Raw genomic sequence first — 15554 nt, forward strand, 5'->3', positions numbered from 1 at the left:
TAAGAGTGCACACTGATTGTACTTCTCTAGAAAACAGTTTGTCCAGGTCCAGTTGATTCTTCCTATTCCCAGTAGTTAGGTTTTATAAAGTCACCACGGACACTGAATTACAGTGAATACAGACACATCACTCCCAGGGGAAACACGGGGTTAGGTTACTGTGAGCCTCTGGTCACAGCATTTTTGTCAACTGATCAATACATACCTTGTTTTACATGCGTCTCTGTTTAAAGACACCTCCTTCAATATACTGTATATTGTTGATTCGTTAACATTGAACTCACAGCCGACAGCACCATAAGCCAAGCTGGAAGGAAGCCCACCAAACACATGTATTTTCTGTGTAAAGCACATCACAGCCTCGTCTAGCTTCACTAGACAGCACTCCAGCACAACACATGAGGGACATTTCAAACAGCAAAAGCACCAACAAAAAGCACCAAAAAAATGCAAAAAGCAGGGCCCTAAGTAGACCGTGTGAAGGACACTTGTTTGCAGTGTAACCACAAACTGGAAACGGGAGGCTCAAATGTTTCCACTCTGCGTTTCCACTCTGCGCATATCAGCGAATGACCATCAAAGCCCAGCAAGTGTCAATTTGGAGGTTAGAAATATTAGCAAGGAGATGAATTTGCAAGTCCCTGGAAAATGAGGGTTCACTGTATCTCTTAAGAACCTAAAAAGCTTGGGTACCTTGAAAGGGACAGGTAGGTGGCCCAGATCTAGATAAGTGCTTTTGAACTGATCCTATTTCAGCTACAAAAGGTCCAAGTGTCAAAGACGGGGACTGACTGGTCAGAACCACTGTGTTTCAGGCTAAGAATGGCAGGAAGGAGCATCACAGAGCCAGGCAGAGGCTCCCCTGCCCCTCACAGACTCAACGCTGTTCTCAGGGAGATGTACCTGCCAAGGACCAAGCCCTTCTCAAGTGGGTGCCAAACCTACGGCTCTAGGGATGGCCTGGAGCTCAAGGCTCCTTCTCCCCCTCTGACTTGTTTCTGGCCCCCTTGCTTTTCCCTTGAACACACCGGGCAGGGTATGATCCACCTCAGGGCCTTTGCACTTGCTGTCTGTCCTGCTACAACTCCTTCTCCTGAGAGTCAGTTGGCTCCCTTTCACCTCTTTCCTCTCTGCTCAGTGGGGCTGTCTCTGTCTGCCTGATCCATCTCTCCACTGTTTTGTCTTCCTAGCAGTTATCATCTGACTTATCATCACCTTACTTGTTCATTTATTGCTATCTCTTCCCCACAAAAGCTAAGAGGAAGGGAATTTTTTTTCCTTTTTTTAAAATTTTACAATGATTTTTATTTTTTCCATAGCTGGTTTAGAGTGTTCCGTCAATTTTCTACTGTACAGCAAGGTGACCCAGTTACACGTACATGTATATATTCCTTTTTCGCACATTATCATGCTCCATCACAAGTGACTAGATATGGTTCCCAGTGCTATACAGCAGGATCTCATTGCTTATCCATTCCAAAGGCAACAGTTTGCAACTATTAACCGAGGAGGGGATTTTTATTTATTTTTTTTAATCCTCTATTCCTAAGAGAAGGCCTAGCACATACTAGGCGCTCAATATTTGTCAATCAAATTAATAAAATAAATGAATGTCAGATACCCATCTGTAGCAGTAATGGGAATGAACATTTTTGCACCATTCACTGATGGGTCCTTCTTACACGTTACTTCACTGTCGTCTCAAAGCTTTAACAGGTGGGCACTGCTATGCCCATTTTATAGGTGAAGGCACAGGGAGATGATACAATTTAATTAAGACCAACCTGGGAGTTTCCGCTGTGGCACAGTGGGTTAAGAACCCAACTGCAGTGCCTCTGGTTGCTGCAGAGGCGTGAGTTTGATCCCTATTCTGAAAACTTTCATATGCCGCAGGTGTGTCCATTAAAAAAAAAATTAAGACCAACCAGCTAAGCTAGTAAGAGATTGAGCTGCAATAAAACCCAGATGTTTCTAATTCTACAGCTTCTACACCAGTGCTTTTCAAATTATCTGTGGTGAAGGGCTGGTTGGGTGTTTTTATCTCAGTCTATCTCAGACCAACATTAGAAAACATAAAATGGGAAAAATTATAAAAATACCATGTGTGGTTGGACGTCACCGTAATATCAAAGCCCTTAAACACTTTCAATGTTCCTACTTAACCTGCCACAGAGTAGTAGAAACAGTTCCACGCAGGCAGTAATGAACAGCCATGGTCCTGAGCTTCCAGGTGGCCTGGGGACTGAGGAGGAGGATCTCTGAGCAAAGTCCATAACCCCTTTCCCACGTAGGGAACTTGAAAACTTAGCAAATCAGCCTTCCTTCACTTGACCCCTCTCAGCTCTGTGAGGTGGCAGGTAGGTGTTTTCATCCCCAATATTCAGAGAAGAAAAGCTGCTTTTCCCCTCTGCTCAGAAGTCCCTTCCCTGGGCACCTCCCTGGATTGACTCCTCATCAGCCTCGGGGTCTCTGCTCAATTTCACTTCCTTAGAGAGCCCCTCCCCCCGACAACCACCCCATCCAAAGAGCTCCTCTGAAACGCCATCCTATTTACTTCTGGCCCAGCACTCATCACTACCAGGAATTGTCTTTTTTTCCCATGTGGTTACTTTCCCTCTTCCCTCTTGACAAACTCCAGGAGGGCAGAAACATCCTCCGTTCATGAGTCTCATCCCTGACACAGAGTTAGGCTCCCTGAAAGTAGTGTTGAAGGAATGCAGTAAGAAAACAGCAACAGAGTGGTTAGCTAGCTTACCTAAGGTCAACATCAAGTAAGTGGAGGAGCTGGGGAGCAAAGCCATTCAGTCATTCAACAGGTAAGCGGTGCCTTCTCAGAGTCAGCCATCCAGCTGGGCAGTGGGGTGGCTGGGGGTGGTGGGTGAGAGAGGTAAGGTCCCTCTCCTATGGAGCCTCACAGGGCTCAATTTCCAAACCGAGTGGTCCTCTGCCCTGCCTTTCCGGCCCTCTCGAGTTTCTTTCACCTGTACATACTTGGCTGCCTGCAAACACCTTCTCACAAACAATTGTGTCATCGTGTGAGCAGGGAATATTATCACACCTGTTTTTTTTGGGGGGAGGGGTAGTTCTGAGGTTACTTTATTATAATTTTTTTGAGGTACACAAGAGCCAAAGAAAATAAAAACCAAAATACGGAATATATTACACCTGTTTTTGCTGGACACAATACAATTACATTTGAATTGGAAATAAACAACGAGTAAGTCTTTAGGCTTGTATGTCCCATGCAATATGCAGAATAGACTTATTGTAAGAAATTATTGTTTACCTGAAATTCAAATTTGACTGGAGGTTCTGGGGTTTTCCTTCTTTTATTCTTTTAAAATTAGTAACTTTACACATTTTACAGATGAGGAAACTGAGACTCTGTGAGAACAGCTGACTTAGGGAGTGAAGTGACTTGCCCTGCAGCCACACCACCAGGGGAAGAGCCAGGACTTGCCTTACCTGCTGCCCTGCAATTAGCTAAGTGTCAGCCTCTCACAAAGACCCTGTGCTTCTGTGTCCAAGCCAGTGTCTGCACAGCTGTTTAAATCCACGTATTCTGAAAATGACCTTGCAGTTGAAATGGCTCCTTGGCCTCCAGCAAATTTCCATGTCTACATGTAATCTTTTTTAGTAAATCTTTTTCTGATTATAAAAATACAGACCTGCAGTATATTCACACAATGGAATATGGCACACCAATGAAAAATAGCAGATTTCTGACACACAAAACAACAGAACAGACTGGTGAGTTTTCATGTATTTATACACACCAACTTAAATAATATTGAACAAGAATGCATATACAAAAGAAGAGATCCTATATGATTCCATATGTATGAAGAGCAAAGTTAGGCAAAACTAATCCATGGTGGTGGGGTGGGGGCCTGGCCAGGGCAGGATTAGTGGGAAGGGGCCCAGGGGAAATTTGGAAGCCCGTGGTAATGCCTATCTTGATCTGGGTGGAGGTTACTTATGTGTATAAATACACAAATCCAAGCTGTTTGCTTACAATTTACATATTTTCCATTGGTAGGTTATACTTCGATGAAAAAATAAATATAAACAAACATAAAAATTCATACATGCCCATTGTAAAAAAAATGAATAAAGTACAGATAGGTATGAAAAAACAAAACAAAACCATCTGTATTCCCACCACTGGGAGATATCACCACTAATATCTCAGAGTGCATCCTTCTAGATCTTTTCCCCAAAGCATCAACTTTTCATCAGCATTTCCTAAAAAAGGAATTTGGGACCTAGTTGTGCTGGGACTGGAGGTGCTAATTTACTTAGGAGTCTGAATTTCCTGGATATGTCTTTCACTTACCCGGAACGCCCTGACACAAGTAGATTTAATTTGACCATTTTAGAAAAGCATGGAACAATTAACGGCAAATAAATGGAATTAAAATCAAATTGAATACAGCCTTTCAATGATATGACTTAGAATTTGATTTTAAGTACAGTAATGAATATAAAATGAAAGCTTAGCGTGTAGAAGGCTGAAGGGCTCTTAAGCCTGCCGGGACCCAGAATGCCACCTACTGGTCACAGCCAGCAATAACACCCCACCACCCCATTATCTTAAAATGCATGGCCATTCTACTTAAAAACCTCAAATATGATACCACCTTTTCTGGTAGTATATATATAGATATTTGTCTTTTTAGGGCTGTACCCACAGTATATTGAAGTTCCTAGGATAAAGGTCTAAATGAAACTGCACCCACCAGCCTATACCACAGACACAGCAACACTAGATCTGAGCCATGTCTGCGAGCTACACCACAGTTCACAGCAAGGCTGGATCCTTAACCTACTGAGCGAGGCCAGGGATCGAACCCGAGTCCTCATGGATACCAGTCAGTTTCCTTACCACCGAGCAACGATGGGAACACCCTCTGGTAGTTTATATTCATCTCTCCCAAGAGCTTCCCAGACACCTTTGCTTCCTTAGTGAATTGCACAGTGCCTAGAACATAATTTAATAAAGATGTGATGAAGGAATGAATGAATGAAAGGATGGATGGATGGAAAGATGGAACAAACAGATAGACATTCTTGTGCATCATTGTGAAATGGGGAAAATCTCTGCCCTAACCAGCTCACAGGATTTTCTTGATTCATTTTGTTTTTAATAAAAATGATGATTTTTATTAAATCATAGTGAAATGATTACCACACTCAAGCTAATTAGCATATCTCTTCAGTTACCTGTTTGCAACAGGAGCACCTAAATTCTATTCTCTTAGCATATTTCCACTATTCAACACAGTATTGTGAGAAAAGCCATCATGCTGTCCCTTAGATCTCTAGACTCAAGCAAGCATCCCACATAACTATGACCTTGTACCCTTTCATCAATTATCTCCTAATTTCCCCCACTTCCCCACCCCTAGTAACCACCATTCTACTCTCTGCTTCTAAGTACCCAGCTATTTTAGATTTCACATACCATAAGAGCAGGCTTTTTTTTTTTTTTTCCCCATAGGCTTTTTTGGGAGTGTGAATAAGACAAGATGAATGTGAGGGATTATTATGACGACCAAACACCAGGGGGTGGAAGAGTCCAGTGGTGACCAGAGTGAGCAGTAAGGTTGCAGACACAGGACTAAATGGGAAAAAAGGAAACTCAAATAAATGTGAAATGTCCTGAGCCAGACACTAAACAGCACCTGGCAGATGTCAGTGCTCTCCCCTTTCCTCTTCCTCCTTAGAGCCTGGCTCACAGATCCTTGTCATAGGACCTGAGGAACTCAGAACGGAGATTTGTACTTTCCAGGGTTCACCCAAAGGGGAGGTGATGTTCCATGTTTGTCTGCTGTCAGTTTCTGAAACAGACCAGGGTCACTGTGCTTGCGGGTGTGAGCTGGCCCATCAAAGCCCTCCGTGAGTCAGGAAAAGTGGTTTCAGAGACATCACTGTCAGGCTGCCTGATGGCGAGGTGCCCATCTGAGCGTGTCCTCTGTTGACAGCACTTGACAAGCATCGCGCTGGCCTTGCTTTTAGATGCTGCCCAGCAGGGGCTCTGGCCTGCAGAAAGGCAGCATGATGCCATTGAAAGAGTATGGACCAGGGGTCAGAAGACTGGGCTCAGCCACCTACTAGCTAGGTGACCTTGAGCCAGCCAGCTTGCCCTTGTCAGTATATAAACCCGATGGACAACATAACAAGATAGTGACTGGGTAAACTATAGCGCTGGACCCAGGTTTATGCATGGCTATTAATAAAACCCCAAATGAACATCATGCCTGAGTGACCTGCATGAGCTCAAACCACAGGGTCACCTACATTGATCTGGACCTGGCTTCTTCTTATGGAATCCAATCCTGTCTCGGCAGCTACATCACAATCTTACGGGCCTCTAACACCTACCCTTACTGACTTTTTTTTTTTAAATATGTATGCACTACACCGTTTCAAGCATCATCTACTCCTTATTTGGGCAATCGACTTTTTGAAACTGCAGACTTTGTGTTATGTTTACACAAGGTAAATTTAATCATATTGCTCTGGCCCATTTACACAGGCTATTAAAATATTTTTAACCCGACTTTGGCCATCTATCTCCCTGCTGACTTGATAGGAGCCATACATTTCAAAGATGTACAATCCATGCATTTCTTCATTCAATATTCATTTACTGAGCACTTGCTATTCCCTAGACCCTGTGTTAGGAACCATGGAATTCAGAGGGTGTATCTGACAGAGAGGAGCGAATGCCAGGGGACACGCTCAGAGAGCAGGGCATTCCTATTGCTGTCGCAGCATGGGAAGGTTTCCCAGTTCAGGAGAGATGGTAGAGCCCACGAGCCACTCACCTCTTCTGAGCAAACCACTGGACTGTATTTTCCAGCCCCGAGAATTTGTGGTGCTTCCACATAATGACCACATCTTTCTTCCTAGGCAGATCAAGAAGTCTACCGTGACAGGCTTCTCATGGTTTCTTCTGCAGGTGGCAATAGCTAGCCCGCTTTTATCTGTCCAACCTCGTCGCCCCATCCTCATCCCCTTGCCAGCACACACATTCGTTCTGCAAATATCGTAGAGTTTCCACATGCCAGTGGGCCGGCACGGCGCTGGGCATTGTTGTGTTTCTCTTACACCCTCTGAGTTCAAAATCTCCACATTGGGGAGCAGGTGCCTTCTCCGTGTGGGCGGATCTCCTTCCCTAGCCCTTTCATCCCTGCCAAGATCAATGTCTGAGCCTCTGCATCCTCACATGCCTGGCCTGGCACTCCCAAGCACTATGTAGAGGTACCAAGGGAGAGAGGGAGGGGAGTAAGGCACAACTGTCTTCCTGGTCTCTTCATTACAGAGCACTGCAGTGAGGAAAACCTGGAATGTGGGTAGATACAGGCTTGAGTCTTAGATCTGCAACCAACCAATTTTGTGACATTAGGTATGGCTGTAAAACAAGCTGAGTAGCCCAGATCTTTGAGTTCCCACTCAGTTCTACTATTCTGATTCTATGCTAATCCCTGATTCTGGATGAACCCTCCACTCTCTTCTGATCTAGCTTTAGAGAGGAATAAAAAAATTCCTACAAAGAGGCAGAGGGAAGAGTTTCGCCAGCCTTCCTTATAGTGAAATATCTGCCGGCAATAAGAAGCCTGAAACTAAGAAATAATTGCTCAGGGTTAGTGCTAACTTTGGAATACCCTAAAATTCTTGCTTGCCCACAACCTGATTTCTTTTAGGCTCAGTCTAATCTTGTCCAGACTCAGGCTCCATGCTAATTGTCAAGACGGGCTTGAATTATTCATGGAATTTCTACACTAGGATGGTTTGGGAGATGTTTTCTGCAGATGTATTCATCTTTTCACGTCTGCAGGAACTCTTAATAACAAGCTGTTTGGATTGGCAAGTCCCTTCATTTTCCCGAGCCTCCATTTCTCCACCTGTAAACAAGGAAGGCAGTTCCTCCCAGCTCGAGAATGTCTTGGGTTTTGTGATTTTGCAGGTGCCTCAGCCAGAGATTCCATAGGCAGCTCACAACCAGCAGCAAACCACGTAGATGAGGAGAAAAAAAAAAAAAAAGAATGATGCCATCTGACGATTAAATGCAAAAGGAATTATGCAATTAGCAAAGGACGTTGATCACACAACATAGAAGTCTAATTGCAGCACATGCAAATGTTTGCTAAATTAGATAAATATGGGTTTGCAGTCGCTCTGGTGCACAGATTGAGTTGTAAAGCTAAGGAAAATATAAAAGTTAATTATGAGATGGGAGGGAAAAACATAGGGTATGAGCACTCGGCCGATTAAGATATTAACCAAATATCATCTCACACCACAATGGGGTGTTAGAGGAGTCCCAGGCCCACAGTCTGACGACTATGTATCGAAGTCACCACATCTCACAGGACATGGAAAACAGGCTACATTTTTACAGAGCACTTGTCACCTGGGGAACCCTGGCACTCGGGGCTGGTTCCATTGGCTCGCCAACACACTAATGCACATGGCCAGGGTGGGCCAGGCTCCACATAGTGGCTCAGATAAGAAAAGCTGTATCCTCAGGGTTCTCAGACTCTTCCTGAACCTGCCGCAAGGGCTAAACCTATAAGCCCATGAAGTAGCTCTCACAAGAATGTATCTATCAGTGTGCTGGGCACCTTTCAGGGAGGGGTAAAGAGTGCTGGAGAGGCAGCCACAGAGTCTAGGTTCTGAAAGCAGACTGCTTGGCTTGGAATCCTGGCCCATCACTAAGTCTTTGACAAGGGAGCTCAGCTGGCTGTGCCCCGGTTTCCTCATCTCTGCCATAGGAACAATAATATCAGCTACCTCTTGGGGCAGTTGCAAGGATTTGAGGAATTATTACTTATAAAAGCATGAAGAACACTAGCACATAGTAAACACTCAATAAGTGACTCGTTCCTCACTTTCTGGTTTCCCCTATTCATTAGATCCTTCATTCAACCAAGTAAGGGCTGCATGGGCGAGGCACTGTGCTAATGATAATGACGGCGGGGGGGGGGGGGTGGGGGTGTGTGTGACATACTCATGAGGGTTCCACCCTCACACTGGGATTAGGGAGGAAATGTTGGTACACAGATAAACAGATAACTGAAGCCACATGTGAGGTGCACTGTTTATGTTACAAGATGCTCAAGGGCACGTCAAGGTACCTGCTCAAGTTTCCTGCAAAGCAACTGGAGAAAGCTTCCCTGCAGAGAGGCTTCCCTTCAGGAGTTCTCTTGTCACCCAGCGAGTTAAGGTTCCAACATTGTCACTGCTGTGGCATGGGTTCGATCCCTGGCCCGGGAACTTCCACATGCTGCAGGCATGGCCAAAAAAATAAGAAGACAGATGCCTTGAAGTAGGCCAAGATTTTACTAGAGAGCTGGCTGGGTAGAAAGATGTGTCACATTCTAGGCAAAGGATGTGCCATAGGCAAAGATGTCAAAGTCAGAACACCCAAGGCAACATCAAGCCATTGCAAGAAGTGATGGATGAGGCTGGAAAGGAGCTTTGAGGGCAATCGTGGTGGGGAGATCTTGATGTCAAGCCCTGAGTATTGATGTTATCCTATGGGCCACAAAGAGTCTTTGGTATATTTCAAATGAAATGTTTTAAGACAAAGCAGTGTTAAAGGAAGATAAATCTGGCAGGGTGAGCAGAAAGTATGAAAAAAGGAAAGTCTGGTGACCATGGGAGCTGGGATGATACTGCAATAGTCCAAGTATTTGGTAATGAGGACATGAATGAAAGGAAATACAGGGGATGTTGGGAAGGACAGATTGACAGGACTTAGTGACCAAGAGGACATGCAAAAGAGAGAACTGTAAGGAGAGAACTGTAAGGTTTTGAGCTTGGGGAGCATGGACAAAAAGGGTGGCTTGCTGGTCAAGCCAAGATTCTGATTCCTAGTTACCCAGCATATTATCCAAGCAAAGCTGTACAGGTAGGAGGCAGCACAGAGTAGAAGTTCTGAACAGGAGTTCCCGTCTTGGCGCAGTGGTTAACGAATCCGACTAGGGACAATGAGGTTGAGGGTTCGGTCCCTGCCCTTGCTCAGTGGGTTAACGATCTGGCGTTGCCGTGAGCTGTGGTGTAGGTTGCAGACGCGGCTCGGATCCCGCGTTGCTGTGGCTCTGGCGTTGGCAAGTGGCTGCAGCTCTGATTGGACCCCTAGCCTGGGAACCTCCATATGCCACAGGAGAGGTCCAAGAAATAGCAAAAAAGACAAAAAAAAAAAGAAGTTCTGAACAAAGGCTTGGGAGCCGACATCTAGGGGTCCCTGCTATGCTTCTTGCTAGCTGTGTTACCCTCAGCCAATTTTAACCTTGCAAAATAAGGGTTAAAAACAACCTATCTCTCAGAGACATGGTGAAGTTTAAATGAGATGATAATAATGTAAAGCACCTGTGGGGATCTCGAAGTAAATGCTTAAAAAAATAATAAAAGAATAAAAGAAAAAGAAGAAAGAGGAGAAGAGGGAGAAAAGGAAGGAGAAGAAGAAGGGGGGGAGAAGAAAAAGAAGGAGAGGGAGAAGGAACAGAAGAAGCAGCAGAAGAAGCAGACGCAGAAGAAGAAGAAGAGGGAGAAGAGGAAGGAGAAGGAGGAGGAAGAGAAGAAGCAGAAGAAGAAGAAGCAGAAGAAGGAGAAGAAGCAGCAGCAGCAGAAGAAGAAGCAGGAGCAGGAGGAGAAGAGGGGGAAGAAAATTAATGCCTCCGAGTAGAGAATACCATAAACAAAAACAAACTAAGCAAGCCTGCACTAAAATCCCTCTGAACATGGTTTATTCGTGTTGTGAGGATCCAGAAGTTCTTCCTGGATCTGGCAGAAACACCAGCATCACCAGCATGCTATCACTATGCTAAAGCCCCACAGAACTGACACATATTCACGCCAGAAAAAAGATAAACCAGTTCACTGTATTGATTCGAAGCCAGAAGGAGGAAGGGCAGGGAGCAACAATCCCAGACCCTGCTGATGGAATCAGACCACGAATTGGGGGAAGTTTCTCCCCAGTTTTCATCCAGGACCTCACCCTTTCCTGCTCTCCCCTCTCAGGCAGTGCCAGCTCTGACATGTCTTTCCTGATTTCCTGTGACGGAGGTTGTGGAGATGATGAGGGGCTGCTGACCAGTCAGCTGGTGTGTGTGTGGACTGAAAAGTCTGCTGACATAGCTGCATAACCCTGGGCTGGGAGTTGGGAAGGGGTGGGGGGCAGGCCTGTCTGAAATGCTCAACTCACACCTTGAGAGCAGTACAACCCCTGGCAAGGAGTCCAATAAACCATCCCGGGCCTTGGAGCACTGTTATTTAATCGACAAAAATCCAATGTGCTAAAGCGAATTAGTTCTAGCAAAGGGGCCACTGGAGTCTGGAAATTATAGACCTGAGTCTTGGCCTGATTTGTTTTCCGTCATTGTGGAGCTCTTCCCACAGCTGATGTCTCCCTGCAGGCAGAACTGCCCTCCAACCAAACTGTAGTCGGTTTAAAAAAAAAAGAACCCTCTGAGACAACCTTTAGGGGACCCGAAAGACAAAAAGACAGCAAGCTGGGAAGCAGGGGATTGACCCCTGTCGGTCAGACTTCAAAGCCTGCACCTTTTCTAATTTCCAAGGAAAGCTCAACATCAGCATCAAATTATACAATGTTGGGAGATGTAAGTAATTAAGTCTCCTCTCCCCATAGCCGAGAGGAGACAGCAGCAGTTCAGAGGAGGTGAGTGACTTGTCTAAGCTCACACAGCACTTGGCAGCCCCTACTGTGGAAAACAATAAGCTAGCAAGAGATTCATATCAATAAAGCTGTTTCCTTATCATCAAATAGCGATTAATGTTTTCAAATATTATTTTTTACATATGTTGCTCGGGTTGGCCCCACACAATCACTGAAATATTTATGGCACAAATATTACCAGCCCCTTTCACAGAGAGGGAAACTGAGGCATAAAGAGATAAATGGTCTACGCTAGCTCACAGAGCTGAGAGGTGCCATAGGCAGGGATAGAGATGAGCCCTTGTATTCTAAGCCAGCTGTCAAATTCTATGACCAGGCCTACACTTAGAGCCGTTAAGATGCTTGTGTGGGAGTTCCTGTTGTGGCACAGTGGAAATGAATCTGACTAGTATCCATGAGGACCAGGGTTCGATCCCAGGCCTCACTCAGTGGGTGGGGATCCAGTGTTGCTATGAGCTGTGGCATAAATCGCAGACTCAGCTTGGATCCCACATTGCTGTGGCTGTGGTGTAGGCCACCAAGCTGAGGCTCAATTTGACCCCTAGCCTGGGAACTTCCATATGCCATGAGTGTGGCCCTAAAAAGCAAAAAAATAAAAATGATGCTTGTGCTGTGTGCTGGGAGCAGTGAGACAGGAGAGCAAAGAGCCAGAGAGGTGGTATGTATTAGAGAGCCAATAAACTAGGCAACAAACCTTAAATTATGATGTACAATGAGATAAGAGTGTGTTATCTTTGAGTATTTTTCCTCTTCAAAATATCTTTCTCGAGCATTTCTATAAATTAAGTCCTAAAGAAAAAGGCCTCACATTGTAAGGCTTCCAAGGACACTGGACGTGTCCCCTCCACAGCTGAGCACTGAGCCAGAGGCACCTCCTGCAGGGGCAGCGGGATGTAGGGGAAGAGGGTGGAAAGTTACAGACTCAGGTGGTCAGGAGTGACTAGCAATCTCTTTCCCCAGAGTGATTAAAACCAGAAAAACAAAAAACACAAAAATGACTTTTGCTCTGTCTGGATTTGTTTGGGTTACAGTAACATGTGATAATAACTGTTACAAGGTATATAGTATAACTTGCTAAACATCCTGCTAAGCACTTCGTGTCTATTATCTCATCTAATTCTCACAACAACCCTTCAAGGGTATTTTGATCAGTATTTTTAATGAGGAGGGGAAAGTGAGGCTCAGGGAGGTTAAGTAATTTGCCTAAGGTTACATAGCTGTAATGATGAGGTGGGCTTTGAACCAAGGTCTATCTACTCCAAAGTCCTAACTTTTATCCTATCCTCTCTCAAGGAAGATGACGGCCTAGAAGATGATTCTCCATTCTCCAGACTCTGAGTTTCACTAAGAAACAGCCATGGGTGATGTAGCACAGATAGGACATTATTATCACAATGATAGCAAGATAACTGGCATCCAAAAATCTTGGTTCACAAACACCTTTCCCCTTTTTTCTAAAAATAAAAAAGTAATGTCATTTCATTATTATTCAGACAAACCTGAAAACAATTATACATTTTTATTCCAAAGACTGAATTTGTAACAAAGCTTTGATTTTTTTTTTTTTTTTTTTTTTTTTGTTTTGGCTTTTTAGGGCTGCACCTGTGGCACATGGAGGTTCCCAGGCTAGGGGGCGAATCAGAGCTACAGCTACCAGCCACAGTCACAGCCATAGCCACAGCAATGCGTCTGTGACCTACACCACAGCTCACAGCAACGCCAGATCCTTAACCAACTGAGCATAGCCAGGGATCAAACCCACATCCTCATGGATCCTAGTCAGGTTCGTTAACTGCTGAATCAGAAAGGGAACTCCAGCTTTGCTCTATTTTAAAGGCATATATTAAACTATCCATTTTGTTGGCAGATTCAAATGGAGTTACTCCAACCAATTTCCATAGTGAAAAGTACTGTGAGGTTTTATTGAGCATTTGCAATTAAAGCTGAGAAGACAGCTACTTCTTTAGGAAGATTCTTAACTATTTTGTCAACAAAATTATGTATACCCTAGCCAATCTCTGTACTATACAATGAAGCAGTGTAGTGAGTCGTTAAATTCTACTGTAATATGTCTGGGTATCCTGGGGTACATTAGGTCAAGTCAGATCCTGAAAACCTGAGTTTAAGGGGAACTCATATGTGCCAATGAGCTAGAAGAAACATGTAAGGGGAAGAAGTAGGTCGTGAGGTGTTTGGCGATTGCCTGTAACCCAATGGGGGAGATGCCCCCCCACCCAGCTTGGCTGATTAAGAGTCTGTTCTCTCTTCCTGGCTCCAGTCTCCAAGAGAGCCAGCCAAGGATTAACTAACCCACTTAACCTGACTTCAGTGATTATTCCAGGAGCAGCCAGGTTGCCTCCAGGGACTCTGAAGCAGCAATCTGAAAGACTCAGAAAAGCCCAAATGAAGTCCATGTCCCTGGGAAAGAAAAAGAGAGAGAGAGAGAGAGACGAAGAAGAGCATTGAGTAATTGAAGGGTTGGTTTTGTTGCTGTGATCCAAGGACACCCACTGGGTTCTATAGCAGGTGCCCAGCATGGTCCCCAGGCTCAGAGCAAGTGACCCTGTACATGTGAGCCGAAAGAGGGAAAGAACAGAGCTTGGGTTCCTAGGGAAGAAAAAATACCTACAGAAAACTTTTTTAAGAACTGTAGAGGTAGGACAAAGAAAAAAGACATTTGCTAAGTTGAGGGGTTGCAGAAAAGTCTCACTTTTACAGGAAAATAGGATGATGGTAGTAATAACAATAGCAGTTAACCGTTCATGCCAGACACTGTTCTGCTGCTTGACTGTAAACCCCAATAAAGCAAGAACATCACCTCTTTCACTCACCTGTACACACCGAGCACCTAATTCAGGGCTCAGGGCCATAGCAGGTATTCAGGATACTATGTTTTAGTGAATGAAGAGATAAAACAGAAGTCACGGGTAGGGGAAGGGGGTGGGAATAGTATTTAGCTAAAATTAAAAAAAAATTTGAAGAACGATAATTATGAGCTCATTTTTTCCCTAACATTATTGAGCGCCAAGTATGTGCCAGGCATTGAACTTGGCTCTTGAAGATAAAGAGATTAAAAGACAAGGTATATTCTGGACTTGGTGACATGGCACTGAAGACTAGGACCTTATTCAATCATCAGGCACTTATCAAGCCTTTGCTCTGGGCCAGGCATCCAGCTGGGCACTGGGGGGAGAGATATAAGGAAGTTTCTCTCCCTACTGTCTAGGAGCTCACAGTGGCCTTGGGTGGGGTGTATGTAACAGAGATGCTTATACGGGGACAGGGTGAAGGAACCTGCCTGAAGGGGCCAGTGCAGTTACCCTTCCCTACCAGACTCCAAGCAAAGCGTAGCCATCGCTGATCAGGGAGGTTATGGGATTCCTGCACTCACGGGACTTTTTCCCATAATAAATTCCTGTCCCCACTCCTAGGAATCCGTATATATTTTCAATATTCTGGAACCTGGAAAATGGGTTTTTCCAATCCAGGATAAGCACTAAGCCAACAGGATCCTCGACTCTACAGCAATTTTATGATCAGATGCTATAGTGAGGTAATGAGAACAGAACTCAGATTCCAATTCTATAGAAATGGTCCTCAGTATTTTGCATTGTCTCCCCCAAAGCATTTAAGAAATTTAGACACAGTAATTGCTCAATAAGTGGCAGCAACTTTTGCTTGAGTCCATGGCTGCAAATATTCTTGTAGGGCTCCTAGATGAGTGGGGCTCACCCCATAGGAAGTCATGGGAAAGTTGGAGCAAACCTCACACACGGCTCAACAGGCTCTGAGCTCCACGGTCAGCACAAGGCAGCTCCAGGCTCCCCCACTCTCCTGCATGCCGGAC

At 44.7% G+C, this 15554-nt stretch overlaps 1 protein-coding gene and 1 long non-coding RNA gene across 8 annotated transcripts in view; one reads left to right on the forward strand and one right to left on the reverse strand.

Annotated features, from left to right (window-relative positions):
- The window catches only part of LOC146405339 (uncharacterized), an 855846-nt gene that overhangs the window by 655935 nt on the left and 184357 nt on the right, over positions 1-15554 (forward strand). The window lies entirely within an intron of this gene.
- ZDHHC13 (zinc finger DHHC-type palmitoyltransferase 13) overlaps positions 13212-15554 on the reverse strand; it is a 137939-nt gene continuing 135596 nt past the window's right edge. For all 7 annotated transcript variants that reach the window (XR_014837203.1, XR_014837201.1, XR_014837196.1 and 4 more), the window contains one exon: positions 13212-14125. The gene's annotated coding sequence lies outside the window, so the exon portion shown is untranslated. The remainder of the gene's footprint in view (positions 14126-15554) is intronic.

Source organism: Sus scrofa, chromosome 2 (assembly GCF_054392235.1).
Source record: "Sus scrofa isolate SSC_HxYL_T2T_F1_AM1 chromosome 2, Sscrofa_HxYL_maternal_Yorkshire_Landrace_v2.0, whole genome shotgun sequence".
In the NCBI taxonomy this organism is placed as follows: Eukaryota; Metazoa; Chordata; class Mammalia; order Artiodactyla; family Suidae; genus Sus; species Sus scrofa.